Raw genomic sequence first — 15,779 nt, forward strand, 5'->3', positions numbered from 1 at the left:
CCGACAGATGGGTGCCTCCGTCCCCCTCAGAAGCGAGTCACTAACGACCACTACCCCCTATGTTTCTTCCTGGGAGTAGTGGCTATGATCATCCCAGCTTTGGGGGAACGTGGCTTCTCCTCCTCCACCTTTGGGGGCGATTCCTCATCGCTTGTTGCCAGGACAGCATAACGGTTCTTCATCACTATGGTGGGTGGGTCGGCAGTAGGGGTGGAACACTGCCTGCTTCCAGAAGTAACCAGCAGCCATTGTCCTCCCTGTGACAGAGCCATATCCTCCTCCCTCGATGGCATGACAGCAGTCCTCTCTAGATGGATAGTTTCCTCAGCCTTGGATGTCTCCATATAAATACTGTCAATAAATTCCTCATGGACACAGATACTCCTCAGTCTAGCCACCTCCTCCTGTAGCTCTGCCCCTGCTTCCTGAGAGATTCCACCAGCAGACACCTTTCACAATGGATAGTCCCCTCAGTCTGGCTTTCTGAGTGGGAAATGCAGGCCACAGTCTCTGCAAATCTACCATGGGATCTGGCAGGGTATCCATGGTCAAGTTCATGGTCTGGATACAGATGCAGGTGGAGGATTCAGGAGCAGTGTGGGCACTGGCAATGTAGCCCTTCATAACCATAGCAATTATATTACTACTCTCTCTTTCAGACTCCTGTTTGCAGTCCCCTGTTCGCACAGTCCCCTTGGTGGCTTAGCTTCTGGCTTTTTAAGGCCTTTTCTCCTAGGTTGGTCCTATCCTCTCGTTCAATCACACAGAGGGAGGGTGATCACAATGCTGATTGAGGCTGATCAAGGATGATCCAGGGAACAAAGGCTCAAACAGTCTGCAAACACACAATCCCAACTGACCCTGTAACTTTAAATAACCTCAAAGAGAAAGAAAAACACAAACAGCCAAACAAACTCACTCACCCCAAGATTACTACTCGCATCTTGTTTGTTTAGCAGGGGGATCTCATTCTCCCCCCCTCTCAAACTTCCCTGTTTGCAGTCCCCTGTTCACTAGCTCGCATGTGCATGCACGTTAGGGTGCACAAGTAGGCCCTTTTAAATATGCAAATTAGTAATTACGTGCATAAGTGTCAGTTTGCACATGTTGTCCATTCTTATGTGCAAATGCAGGTTCTTGCAGAAGCAGAGGCTATACACTTTTTTGCAAGCATAATGTTGTTCCCTCCTTGGAAAAATTTGCCCTTAACTGCTACTTATGAGCTAGCTTATGCTTTAACAGTCTGCTTCCATAATGAATGGTGCATAGCTTCACTGCTCCAAGAGCAGAAGAGGAAGATTCCTCAGAGAGACACAATGTCGGGAATAAATAACCTGATGTGTGCCATCTCAGCAGTGCAGACTGGCATGGTGAGAGGTGGAGTCTTCGTTCCAACCACTCCTTGCCCACTTGCTTGGATGGGAAGTAGTGAGCACGCAACACCTGCTTACTCCTTTCAAGGAGGCTGCACAGTAATGTTAGGTGGGGAGAATTACTTTACAGGCTGGGTCACAAAATGGTTCTGTCTCTCCACCTTCCCTGCAGACTGGAATGAAAGAATTGTGCCTGAGAGGAGGTCTTCAAGGAGTAGGAAAATCAAGCACAGAGACAAAAGGAAAATGCATAAATAGTAGGAACACTTTCTATTCAGCCAACCTACATGGCTGGTGCTCTCTTGTGACTCAGAGAGAACTGCAGAGCACTTTTAGATAAAGTCGGAGAGGCAAGTGGTTTGTGGAAAAAATACCTAATTTATGCCCTCTAATGATATCCAACTTCTCCATGCTATTTGGGTGGTCTACACCCCTCCTATATACCCCCCCAAATATCCATTAGTGGAATTGTTTATTAATTGCAGCCTTGCTACTGACATGCCATGACTTTGATTGATGATTAAAGAGCTGTTCTGTTAAATGTACCAGGCAACATAAGCCTGAAATTACAGCTGTACTCTGAAAAGTAACACAGCATTTAAAAAAAAAGTATTCTGGGTTTCCAGTTTTGTCTCTTGATGCTGTTTCAAAAATATTGATTCTGTTTCAAAAAATATTTTTAAACTATCTGCCCTGGAAATTTCAACCTGGAATCTAAAGGTCTGTCTGGGTTCTTTTTAATTCTGGATCATCACCAATGATCAAGATTCCAGAGCTGGAACTTAGTTAACAATTCTGTGAATTGTACATGCCAAAAAAGATGCCAGCTCATTCGCCCAGAGCAGAATTGTGTGCAGTGCTAAGAATAAAAAGCAGTGAAAACTCATTTTACTTAGAAAAGTAAGCAAATAGACTGTGCATAGAAACAGGGAGTAGAACTCTGGAGGATTAAGAGATGTTATTTTAACATCTTCATTTTTCTTGAACTTTTAATTGTCCATTGATTTCAATGAAACAAAATGAAATGAAATGTTGGTTGGTTTTCCCTGCATCTGGTTGAAGAACCAACTAGGAAAGGGTTAACATCTGATGTCTGTATGTTTGTTAATTACATAAAAAGGACAAAGACTACATGGAGATGGCAGCTAGCATGATCTGCCACAGATTAATGTGTAATTTACAAATCCAAAATATTATGTTTGAAGATCTTCTATGTTATAGACGCTGCAAATTTTCTTATGTGCAAATGTTAAGACTCCCCCTTCCTCCCCACCCCCAAAATCATGAGCATATAACACTGAAGGTTTCAAAATCACTTACTTCTGAAATTTCTGTATTAGAGTGCAGCGGTTTATGGTTACCACAGTGATGGTATTGGTATAAGTACCCAAATACCAGAGTAGAATGCTTAGTAATAGAACAGTTATAGACTTAAAAAAAAAAAAGTTGTGGGGGGAGGCTTAGATTTTGTTTGTTTAACTTTACATTCCTAAATGAATGTCAGGACAGTAAATTAGTGGCAAAAAGCTCTATCCACATTCTCCAGTAACAGAAAATCTATAGTTCATAGCATGATTGACCATATCCCTGAGCAGTCAGTTTCACATTTAATCTTTCAGTGAAATTAAAAAGGAAGAATAATGGAGGCAACAATTATTGCACATGTTATTGTGCAAATGCCAGTTTTCTTTATTCTTATGCAATTATGAAAGTCAAAAGGTCAGGATATGAAATGCTAAGAACATCCCCATAGCCGATCCCAGTTAATCCTGGGAATGCATAACAAGGACTGCATAGTCAGTCATAAAATTTTAAAGAGCTACGGTAAATCTCTGTGCAAATATTGCCTTCATTTTTACAGTAAAGCAGTTGAGTGATATTCAGAATGATCACTTATCTCTGTTCTGTAATCCATTTAACCCCTAGTAGTGCACCTTGTTTTATACTCTTATTCCCTCTGCAATGGTCTTTATGTAAGAGAGAAGTAGAAGGGTTAAAAATTACGATCATAGCCATTAACTCAAGTTTACTTCACATCAGCGTTGCTCACCACAGGATGAGTAATTGAATCATTCTCTAGTGAAAACATTTATCTGCAGCCCTCGGTGCAGCTGCTTAACAGGCCAGTTTGACACTGTTCAGAGCTCTGTCTCCAAGACCCCATTCCCTTCTTGCTGCAATTGATCAGAAATAATAAGCATGTGCCAAGCAAGAAGTGTACTTCCTAAAAGCAGTGAAACAGAAAATGAAAGCTGAGAGAGACCAATTCATCATTACCTCTTTGAATTATAATTGGCATTCAGACATTCCTTATTCAAACGGTGTCTGCCAATTACATCTCCAGAAACAGGAAAAAGTCTAAATTTTTTTCAGAAATCCTTTTAAAAATCCATTGGAACTCTCAGGTAAGCTTTCCAGAAAGTTTTATTAACCAAATCTCCCAAAGTGTGTACTTTTTCTGTATTCCTTTCCCTGTCATTTGCAATTACAAAGACCAAAAACAAAATAAATAAAACAAATGATAGAGACAGATGAAAAATGGATTACAGGGTCAATAAGAGAAAGGAAGTTCAAAGGCACAAAAATAAGGTCATATGATTAAATATGTTTAAAAAAAATCAGTGGCATATAAATAACTGTGATATAAGCCACAATGCTTCCTTCACATCAGTGGAAGGTAGCTATAATATATAAAAAAGAGAGCTGGATGGGGGCAAAACCAAGGCAGTGGCAGCTTTGCGAGATGCACCTCTCTATTGACCAGGCAGTGAACCCTTTATTCCCAATAGTGAGCAGCTACTTGCAGGAATAATCCCATTGACGTCAATACAAACAACTCACTAGTGGGAATAAGGGGTTCACAATATGGGCTCACATGCGTATGGTATGTTAGGGGGCTCAGTGAGTAAAAGCAGGTATCTAGTGGAGAAGCAGCCAGTCTATACAGCATGCTCCCTGCAAAGTCCACCATGACATAATTGTCTGCATTAATTAACTGCAGAGGTTAATGTGGTGCAGACTAGCATTAATTCTCCATGCAAAGGATAATATTGGGGGGCACAGTAGCTAACTATGCCACCAGATGTGTTGGGGGAGCATCTGGAAAGAAAATTGCTTTGTAGGTCTGGTTGAGGAACCATAACATGACACAGGTCTGTGCTTCCTGGCTGTCCCCAACCGATGCAGCCTCACCATTTCCCCTGCCAGGAAGTCTCCATCCCTGTAAAACTGATGGGAAAATGTGACCAAAAAAAAAAAAAATCCCCCAGCTTTTTTCAGTAACTTTTCCTTTCTCATGAGTGTCATTCCATATGAGGAAAAGATGGAGCATGCAAAGTCTAGATTTTGATGCTCCCCAAATCAGATATGATGATCAATTAGAGAGGAGACAGCTATCTTCTGTTTACACAGAAACGCCTTGCAACTCATCAATAATGACAGGAAAGGAAATACAGAAGAAAGTATGTGACAGGTTAATGGAGTTGTAGTGGGGTAACAGTCTTTAACCCTGTGCTTCTTTATCCTCCAGAGGCTCTGCTTAAATTCACATCAGCAATGTCATAGATTAATGAAGGAGTTGTTTCATTCCATCTACAGAGCTTATTTTGGAGAAGTTTAATTTACATGAAAGATGTAAGGGAAAAAGGAAAATAATGAACTTATCACAATGTCATTGCTTATAGGAAAAAATAGATGAATAAGAGAGTACACATTACAGCAGGTGGGCACCATCTACACTTCGGCTTAGAATTATGACAAATTTATTTTTTGTATATCATAAAAGTTAATACATGTGGTATTGGGAGCTTTGAATGACTGTGTCAAACTGGTTCTTAGGATTGTACAGTGGTATTTTCAGCTGAAAATTCAATACTATGATGGCTACAAGACCAGATTCAGACTGGGTGTAAGCAGATATTTGGAGCTTTCAACTGAAGTCAGTGGGAGTTGCATCTAATTACACGAGGACTGAATTTGATCCACATTGTTCATTTAAGCATGTGATGATAACCTGTTTTACCAGGATTCAAACCTGAACCCGAGTCTAACCTTAATCTGATTTAAACACTGCTCCCTTGGCCTATCTCTGGTCTTAATACAATAGCACTGTTATATTGAACAACACATTTTATCTTACCCCTGTGCTGTGAAAACAGAACTAATTCAAATCTAAAGTGGACTGAATTATTTGGTAAAGCAAATTTTTTTCTTTTCTGATGCTGAAGTACAAGCTAGAAATATGCCAGACGTTGTCAGGTAATGTTCAGTAACATCATTATTCAAAATACTTTTTAACCTCTTCTAGTCATTTGTTGAAAATTTTATTTCCTAGCATGGTTGAGGAATGTAAAAAACTCCAACATGTGTGCACAAAGTCCCATGTTCATTTGTATGTGTAAAAATTCTAAATGTGTCTAAATTTTAAAACTTCAGCATGTAGTTAATAGTCAAGTATAGAAAATTTTGTGTTATATCCCTGAATGGACTAGTAAAATCTGTAGGACAGGAGGTAATATCTTTTACTGGACCAACTTCTGTGGATGAAAGAGACAATCTTTTGAGCTTACACAGAGCTTTTCTTCAGGTTACTGTAATCAGTAGTAAATTCCGTGAGCATTTTGTACTGCTTATATGTAAACGATACTTGTCTGTATCATTAATATGGCCCTACCAAACTCACGGCCATGAAAAATGCGTCAGGGACTGTGAAATCTGGTCTCTTGTGTGCTTTAACCCTATACTATACAGATTTCACCGGGCAGACCAGGTTTCCCAAACTGGGGGTTCTGACCCAAAAGGGAGTTGCAGGGGGAGGGTCGCAGGATTATTTTAGGGAGGTTGCAGTATTGCCACCCTTACTTCAGTGCTGCCTTCAGAGTTGGGCAGCTGGAGAGGGGTGGCTATTGGCTGGGCTCCCAACTTTGAAGGCAGTGCCATGCCAGCAGCAGCGCAGAAATAAGGGTGGGATGCCATTCTTACTTCTGTGCTGCTGCTGGTGGTGGCTCTGCCTTCAGAGCTGGGCTCCCGGCCAGCAGCCACCATTTTGGTGATTAGTCCAATTAGCAGTTAATCCTTCTGCCAAGTCCCTCTATCAGAGCAGTTAGCAGGCCTGGACAGCAATCAGCACAGGCCTTAATTAGTTTTTCCGTCCTTCAATCAGGGCGGTTCACAGGTTATATCTCAGGCTGAGTCCATGCGATACACCCCAGCAGTTCAGGGTGGGGAATTAGCTCCCAACTGGGAGCTACAGCAAATGCGTCTGGCGCATTAGCTCCAGCGGGCGCCAGACCAATTCAGGCCTCCTGGCCTATTAGTGGGGAGGTGGCCACCCTCCACTGTTGGGGTGCCTGGGGTAGGGGGATACAGGCCCTCCCACTCCACTGCGTCCCAGCCCAGGGCCCTATTAGTGGCAGGGTAGTTCGCCACTAGGTCAGCGGGGATCCACCCGCAACACGCTGGCCAGTTCACAATAGTTCCACAGCCAAACCCTATTCGGCATCCCTGGGCTCCTTCATACCCTGCCCAGCTTGGGTTCTGGAGTCATCCTCAGTCTCCCCTGGGTAAACAGCAAATGGCAGCCCCGGCAGTTCGTTAGCATTGCTGGTCTCCAGCAATTCAGGTAACTCCTCTGGTCGGGCAGCTGTCTTCTCCTTGCTGCCAGAGCCCGGAGCTGGAAGAACTCCTCCCTACTGAGCTAGGAGTCTGGCCTTTTATAATCCCGCTTCCTGTCCCACCCCACTGCTTCCGGCTGGGTGCCACACGTGGCCTGGTTCTGCCCACCAGGGGGTGATTTCAGGTCTCTCCCTTTCTGAAGGGTGAGAGGCCGCGCCTCCTCACTACACATATATACAAGTGATATGATTGTGTGTCTCTCTGTCCCCCAGATGTTGTTGTATATTACTTGTCATCTTTATGGCAAGATCTTTGGATCAAAGACAGTGTCTTTGTATTGTTTGTAGAGCACCTAACAAAATGGGTCTCAGATCCTTTGTGTGCTACTGCAGTATCAATATGTAGAAATTAATGCATTGCTATGACAGCTGTTGCCCTTTTTGTCCAGCGGAGGGCAACAAAAATGATTAGGGTTCTGAGCACATGACTTATGAGAAGAGGCTGAGGGAACTGGGATTGTTTAGTCTCCAGAAGAGAAGAATGAGGGGGGATTTGATAGCAGCCTTCAACTACCTGAAGGGGGGTTCCAAAGAGGATGGAGCTCGGCTGTTCTCAGTGGTGGCAGATGACAGAACAAGGAGCAATAGTCTCAAGTTGCAGTGGGGGAGGTCCAGGTTGGATATTAGGAAACACTATTTCACTAGGAGGATGGTGAAGCACTGGAATGCGTTACCTAGGGAGGTGGTGAAGTCTCCTTCCTTGGAGGTTTTTAAGGCCCGGCTTGACAAAGCCCTGGCTGGGATGATTTAGTTGGGAATTGGTCCTGCTTTGAGCAGGGGGTTGGACTAGATGACCTCTTGAGGTCCCTTCCAACCCTGATATTCTATGATTCTATGACTACATGTGTACCCTGTTGTGATGGGGTATACAAACCCCACACTGGGCAGCAAGCAGTTGAGCTGCTTTGGGCTCAGCTAGCCTGGCGCCATCACACTTGCAAAAGAAGCAGACTGGAAGAGGAGTTGAAAAGAAGCAGAAGAGCATCCTTGTGAACAGACCAGGGAAGAGAAAAGACTTCTAGCTTGCAGCTCCTGTGTTTTGTTTATGGACTATCCTGGAAGGGGAGAGACTTGGGACTGAGCTGGCCAGAGGGCCAAGACACGAGAGGAGGCACCTGCCTCCCCGAGAGAGAGAGCTACCATGCCATGCCTGGCTGTGAAGAGATGCCAAGTGGTGAGCTGACCCCCTTCACAGCCTCCTCGGGTAGATTATGAATTTTGGACAATAGCTGAGTGGTAGGAAGTGGCCCAGGAAAGGCAGCCTTAATGTGGTCCTGGGTGTCAGACCCTTATGTCACCTTCATGGGGCCCAGTGCAATGGGAGGGCCCAGGTTCTCCCACCAAAAACCCACTCTGCAGGTTGAAGGGCCTAAGCCGTGACTGCTAGGCAATGCTCCCCAGGAGCAAAGACTATCACACTTGTACAACCATATTTGCCTTGCATTTATCTAGACTAGGAATAAAAGTATGATGTTAGTACTTGACTAGTTTAGTACATGTTAAAGGTAGGGTGCCTTGTCTAGACTAGACTTTTAAAACATGTTAGTTAGCAAGTGGCAGCTAATGTGTGGTAACATCACAACTTAAAGCCAAATTTAGGAAAGGACCACACCATGCAAAGCACTGGAATTAAAGTAGCAGGATTCAGTTACAATCCAACATAGAGTGGAAAAATACTGACAAATCTAATACACCTCTACCTTGATATAATGCTGTCCTCGGGAGCCAAAAAATCTTACCGCGTTATAGGTGAAACCACTTTATATTGAACTTGCTTTGATCTACCGGAGTGCACAGCCCCCTCCCCCCCCCCACCTCCCGGAGCACTGCTTTACCGCGTTCTATCTGAATTCATGTTATATCGGGTCGCGTTATATCGAGGTAGCGGTGTACTTCTGAAGGATTTTCGTATTCAAATATGGTAAATTAGACTCCTACTGCACCACGTCTAATAATTTGAAGTAATGTTAGATAGTAATTTGGGGCTTTGAATCTTTTAGATACGTAGTTCTGTAGATTTCATTTATTTGACTGTTTACATTTGCCTGTACTAAATATTTAAAATAGCCTTAAAGTGTGTGTATGTTTGCCGGGGTGAGGGGAAAGTTAGTTTGGTATATAAAAGTTAGAAGGAGAATTAAACCTTAAAATAGGAAAGATGGGAACCTTATTTACCAAAAGTTACAATATAATAGTGAAAGAGAGTGAAGGCCAGAAAACTTACAACTGGTAAATGGGAATGGAACAGTAAGCAACTTGTACAAGCATCCTCAATGAATGAAATAAATAGTTTTCACCACTCTGCTCTATAGCCTGTTTTATTTGTATCACATAAAATCTTTCCTTTTTCCTTTTCCTTTTTTATTGATTTCTTTCTGATACTGGAACAGCTCAGTATAATAAATTGCAAAGCTGTTTGATGACTATGCTAGGTTCAAATCAAAATGTTAGTCCTTACTTTTATTTGTGAGTGGAATTGTGTCATGTTAGCATTTGTTATGGTTGACTGCACTACAGAGGGGAAAAGTGTTGTAAATTTTGATGCAGTGCAGCTGTACAAACCGTTATGTAAGTGTCAGATTTTAATTGGCTGGCTGTGTGCTTTTTTCTCTAGATCTATCTGAATGTTAGTAAATCATGTGGTGGTGGCATATGGTACAGTGAGGATAAATTGTGAGTGTATATATAAACACCCATATGGTAAATTTATATCTATCAATATTGTTCTTAGTTACAGTATATATCTTTATACTGTAAATAAGAGAGTACAATGGGTCAACAGGTTTTATCACATGCACACTTAGTGTATAATATATACCAAATCACCTCAAGACATGTCACTTTTTGGTGTCTAGATGTCACAATGGATTATTTACTGGTCTTTCATCTCTGTAGATCTAGGACCAAGTACAGCTCTGAACTGGGTAGAAATCCAATGAAAGATCGTGTTTAGTCCAGGATTGAATTTGGCCCATAATCTCAAATTTTGTTTTTGTTAGCTCATAAATGAAGATTAGCTTGGTGGTCTCCTCACTGTCTGCGGTGGGTCTTTGTCTGCATCATACACGAGGAAAGAAGGCAATGTGGCCATACTTTCTCATTAGATCTCAAATGCAAGAAGAGTCCCAGCTTGAAAATTAAGTCATCTGAATGTACAGTCCTAATATGTGAATCCAGGGATGAAATAAACACAAGAATATCCTTGATGTACAGATAATCTGGTGAGAAATCCAATGAAGGTCAGTGAGATTCCTGGAAGAAATAACAGAGCTCCTATTTAACATCATAATGGACTTCTCAAGAGTCATTGTCCTGAGAGATCTGAACATCCACATAGCCCACATATCTAACAACATCATTCGCTATTTCCTACTTACCATATATTTTTCTCAAGTTTTCTTCAGCATCACCCACAAAACTGAACACACACCAGAGCTCATCTTTGGCATTAGATCAGGTAGAGTGGACAACAATCTGTCCCCTTGCAGAGACCATCACCTTCTCATGATAAAGATTAAATGAATCAATCATTTCCATTTCAGTGAATGAAGCTTCTAGAAAATGTCCAGAAGAAGTTGACAAACTAGCAGAACACGACAACCAACTACTGACTGAAGCCATTGATTGCTCCTCAAAACCCCTTCCCTCATACCATTTCTGTAAATTACTGGGATTTTTCTGATGAACTCTACCTAGTGAAGCAAAAAACCAGCTGAATGAAGTGCGTATGGGGCAAGATCCACTTGGCAACCCGTGAAATTCTCAAGATGCAACTTCACATTGTGGCAACACAACTCTTTCGTCATCGCAAAACTTAGCATTTCTCCCTCTGGTGTTGGGACCTGGAGAAAATCAGTCCTATAAGGAGTTTTAATTTTTAAAGTTGCCTTATTTATGGAGCAGGCCCTAGGATTGGCCTAGAGGTTTCTTTAAACAAACAGACACATTTCCTAAGTCCCACTGGAGTACTTCCTTTCAGGGCCAGCTCAAGGCACCAGTGTAGCAAGCAGGTGCCTGGGGCGGCCAATGAAGAGGCGGGTGGCACATTCGGTGGCAATTCGGCGGTGGGGCTGTCACTCCCTCTCGGAGCGAAGGACCTGCCGCCGAATTGCCGCCAGTCGCAATCGTGGCTTTTTGTGTGTGTGCGCGCTTGGGACGACAAGGACACTAGAACCGGCCCTGCTTCCTCTTATGCTGCTACCAATCGCCAGCAACACTCTCTAACCCACACTGTGTTGGGAACCCACGTCCCCTCCCCCAACAGAAATAAACACAAGATTTCCCTTATAGAGAAAAACAACTCTTTACCTGGGAGGAGCCTTTTCCCCTTGTTGCACACAGCTCTTTTGCAGCTTGCTTCTCATCCCTCCTCTACCCTCTCTCTCCTAACTGGGATCAGTTTTTTAGAGATCACGTGTTTGACTCTGGTGACCATAATTAACCTCAGGTAACTTCTTTCTGTTCATAGGAAAAGGGCTTTAAGACTGATATTCCTGCCTTCAACCACCCTTTTAGATCTGTCAGGTCTGACTTTGTCACAATATATACTCAGCAGCCATAAAGAAAGCTAAAAGGACATATGACACAACTGAATCCTTTGTGTACCTCTCAAACACAACTGCACCAGCTTGCTAAAGGTGAGCCAGAAGTGTTTCATGCATCTCTAAAACTGACCCACTGTCCTTCTTGAGAAGTGAAGTCCACTGAGAAACACCTAGTCCCCTTGATAACTGAGATAACCTGTGCCTCCCTCAAAAAGGCAAACTATCAGTTATTCCAATGAATGCAGTACTCAGACCTTGGATAAGCCAACCCTTAAAACAGCCTCACTGAATGCCACCCACTCTCCAATCCCAATTTCTTTGGTAAAGTTATTGAGATCCCAAGCTCCAGCAATATCTGTCAAAAATTCTATATATATATCACAGTCATGTTTCAGACCCGGCAGTGACACCAAAATGGCCCTGAGGAATACTGCCCATTGTTCATGGCACTAAGGGACTACCTTCTTCTGCTCTAAAGCAACAAATCAGATTCTTTGTTGATATTGCTAGATCTCTCTGCATCCTTCAAAACCATGGATCATATATGGTACTGATGACAAACAAACAAGATCTTATCTGAGAATGGCTTAGCACTGTGTAGGATGCACCTGTTCTCCTCCAGAGAGTTGTGATGGGCACCTGTTCCTTGTCAAAATTCTTAAATTGACAAATTAGTACCATCATGCACTTCTGCATAACTGACAGTCCCTTCTCCAGAAGCCCAGGACTGGAACAGCTGAGATGATGTGAATTACAAATGAGCCACATTGCCAAAGCTGTTATTGGCTCAAACAGACTGTGTAGTATCTGCTGGCACTGTACCCATGCCATGTTCTAAATCACTCTCATTAACTAAAACTCACCCACACAATCTTTAGCAAGAAAACACGTGATTTGTAAAATACATACAGATGACTATTCGTGCTAATAGATTTATTGTTGTTAAAGGAAGAAATTTATGTCACCTTTTTAAATTGTTACAGTCACACAGTATATAATTTAGGATAAATCTTTAAAGCCCATATACAATAATCCATCAGTGCTATGGTCTTTTAAAATGTGTATAAAATAAAAAATGTTGAAATTATTTATGAATGGAGCTACTAGTAAAGATTTGGCAAGGTTCACTTCATAAATAATCTGATAAATCATGGAAACAATGAATTACATTTGTACCAGTCAGAAGTGAACTACTTAAATTAGACTTAATGTAATAATGTTATTTCTTTTCTTTCAGATGGATATAATTAAATATACAGATAGAAGTATGGGATTGGACGACAGCATTACTTTATACTGTTGGTAGAACCCTTTGAAGAAAAGAAATATTCAGTATAAATAGATAAAGGTTAGAAATCAAACAGTTACACTTAATTGATGTAATTCTTGTAAATTTAATGTAATTCTAGGAAAGCTTCACAAGAATAATACATTTATACACTTGTTTGCATGTATATTACCTCTGTGGAGATAATTAACACATCATAAGAGTTTGAGGTATTAGGACAAAACCTAGGCCTTGTAATTCAAGGACAATTATCTTTAAGCATTTTCAGCATCTAATAATTTAGGAGTTACAGTCTGTTAATCCGGAGATTCTGAATGAATTATATGTATATTATGTAATATGCCTTTTTTGTTGTTCCTGTCAACACCTTTGGAAAAAGTGTTATTTTTTGGTAGTGTGACTTTTATCAGTAAATAGTGAATAATTTGAATCCCCATTGATAAGTCTTTTCTGAGATGTTAAGGTTCCACATGATGGAATTTCTATTTTTGATATTCCATGTGTTCTGAAGGAGATCAGACTAGATTATCATAATAGTCCTTTCTGGCCTTAAAGTCTATGATTCCACAAGATATATGCTAAATCAGGGCATTACACACTAGTGAAAGAAATGTTACACTTTGGAGGCTTTTTTTTTTTTATTTACACTAATCTTAGGTGTTCTTACTCTTTTTAATCCACTTTGGAGTTCAAGGGAGTGAGGGAATGATTACATGGAACAGTCAGACAGAATGAAAGGGATGTATAGTAAAGACTTTGTGAGCTTCTTCCAATGCACAATTCTGCCAATTGTAAAAGCTTATGGCAGAGTCCTCACAGTCAGTTCAAAATGCTGCTTTAAGTTTAAAAAATAAATAACTAAATAAATAAAGGAAACTGCATTATTTGTTAAGAAATGTACACACACTTCCAGCTCTGAGGCCCACAGGGTATATATCTGACTATCTAGGTTCATATATGGGACCAATTAGCATAATATCTGAGCATTTCATAAGTATTTCAAAACTAAACTAACCATCTCGCTCGATCTTCCCCTTCCCAGCCTGTAGGAGTAAATAGCTGTATTCTATTGGTGTGTGTGGATGTGTATGGCAAATTTATTGAGGAAAAGCTAAGCCAATGCAATAGGCTTTGCATTTAGTTCTCAATGCAGTGAGACTAGTGGTCATTCTTATCTTTTCTGGGAGTGGGTTCTATAGTCTATGTTCAGCTTCTTTGCAAGTTATGATTCCTGAGAATCAATTTTTATACTCTGAGGGCAGGTACCTCCACCATTTTTGGGGTGAATTTTTCAAAGTGCTTCACTGTCCCTACCAGCATCACTTTCAAGTTACCTTACATTGTTTCAAACCGCTCTCGAGTCTGATGTTTATATTATTTAGGCACTGAGAAAATTGAAAGATAATGTTTTCTAGAGCTAAAGGAATTGTAGTGATTCTTGCGGAATCCACATATTGTTCACACTTCAGACCGTGTTGTCCCACCAGCTCTCTTGATGGCTTCTTGTAGATGTTGAGTAAGATGATGTAAAAGGTTGAGCTTTGTGGGACTCTGTAGGGTGAGAGCTCTGGAGGAGGAGGAACAGTTGCCCATAAGGACTTAATTTTGGTCTGAGAGAAATGACTTGAGCCATTACAGAGGATTTCTCTTCACCCATGGGACCAGGAGTATTTGGTGATCAATGAAATCAAATGCTGCAGAGATGCATCCAGCAGGATGAGATGGCTCTATGGTCTGTTGTCTATGGACAGGAAGAGGCCATCTGGTAAAACAACCAGAGCTGTCTTGATACTGTGTTCTCTGCTGAGAGAGTTCCAAGAAACTGGCATCTGACAGGTGACTATGAGGACTGTTTTTTGCCAGCTTCTTGATTAGCTTGCTTAGAAAAGGAAAGCTGAGTACTAGGTGGTAGGTTGAGACATCTCTCAAGCTGCTGAATGAAGATTTCTGCACTATTGTTCAGACTGTTGTGTGCTTCAGGGTTGATGACATATTTCTTTGAAGGATATAGAGCTGGGAAATTTACAGCCTCAAAAGGATTTCCATCCACAACCACCTTCTCATAATTATGCAGCCCAAGCTACTTTAGCATAATTTGCCAGACTACATAGTTCAGGGCAACTACACCTGTATTTCCCTTCAGTGGACCAGCAAGGGTACCCACTCATAGACTTCGGTCTCCCCTGTCTGTCACCTCTCTTAGGTGGAGACCAGAGTACTTCCAGGCTGAACAATTCCCTGCTTTCACTGTGTTATTCCCAACAAAATACGCTCAGTCTAAGCAGGCCCACTTCACTTTATCTTCAGAGACTGCTTCTCTGAATTGCCCTAGCGTACTTTACAACTGGGGCAATTATTACAAATTTACAACTGGGACAAGTATCTTCAGAGACTGCTTGCAGCTTACTTAATTGCCCCAGTTGTAACTGCCCCAGCATAATTGCCCAGTTGTAAATTACTACACAGTTCTTTCTAAGCAAGCATATTTTATTTTTAAGGTAAAAGCACTACAGAGGAACAATTGAAGAGCCTACCTGCATGCTAATAAGCTTTCCAGAGATCACCCCCTCCAACATGGGCTCTGGAAGGAGCACTCTTTCAAAACCCCATCCAGGATTTTCCTGTGATTTGAAGTTCATCACACCCTTTGCTTAGAACAAGAAACTCTTATGTGTCCTTAGTAGGCCAAAGTCCTTCCAACCCTTCCCTAAGGACTAGGATCCTCTGTGGATCAGCAGTCCTGTCTGTTTGCTGGATCAGAACAAAAACTTTGAGTCAGTTCACCACCAGGTTATTTATCCCAACATCCTGTCTTTGTCTGCAGCTCTCTAGAGAACTTTTTAAGAGATCAGGAATAGGTAATCAGCCAGGCAATGGGTCCCCTCCCTAGGGTGAAGGCCTG

General features: G+C 41.7%; 1 protein-coding gene across 3 annotated transcripts in view; it reads left to right on the plus strand.

The window, feature by feature from the left end:
* Positions 1-15,779, plus strand: part of AOPEP (aminopeptidase O (putative)) — a 408,370-nt gene that overhangs the window by 27,795 nt on the left and 364,796 nt on the right. For all 3 annotated transcript variants that reach the window (XM_054031546.1, XM_054031548.1, XM_054031547.1), the window contains exon 4: positions 12,827-12,937. The gene's annotated coding sequence lies outside the window, so the exon portion shown is untranslated. The remainder of the gene's footprint in view (positions 1-12,826; positions 12,938-15,779) is intronic.

This window comes from Malaclemys terrapin, chromosome 6 (assembly GCF_027887155.1).
Source record: "Malaclemys terrapin pileata isolate rMalTer1 chromosome 6, rMalTer1.hap1, whole genome shotgun sequence".
Taxonomy (NCBI): domain Eukaryota; kingdom Metazoa; phylum Chordata; order Testudines; family Emydidae; genus Malaclemys; species Malaclemys terrapin.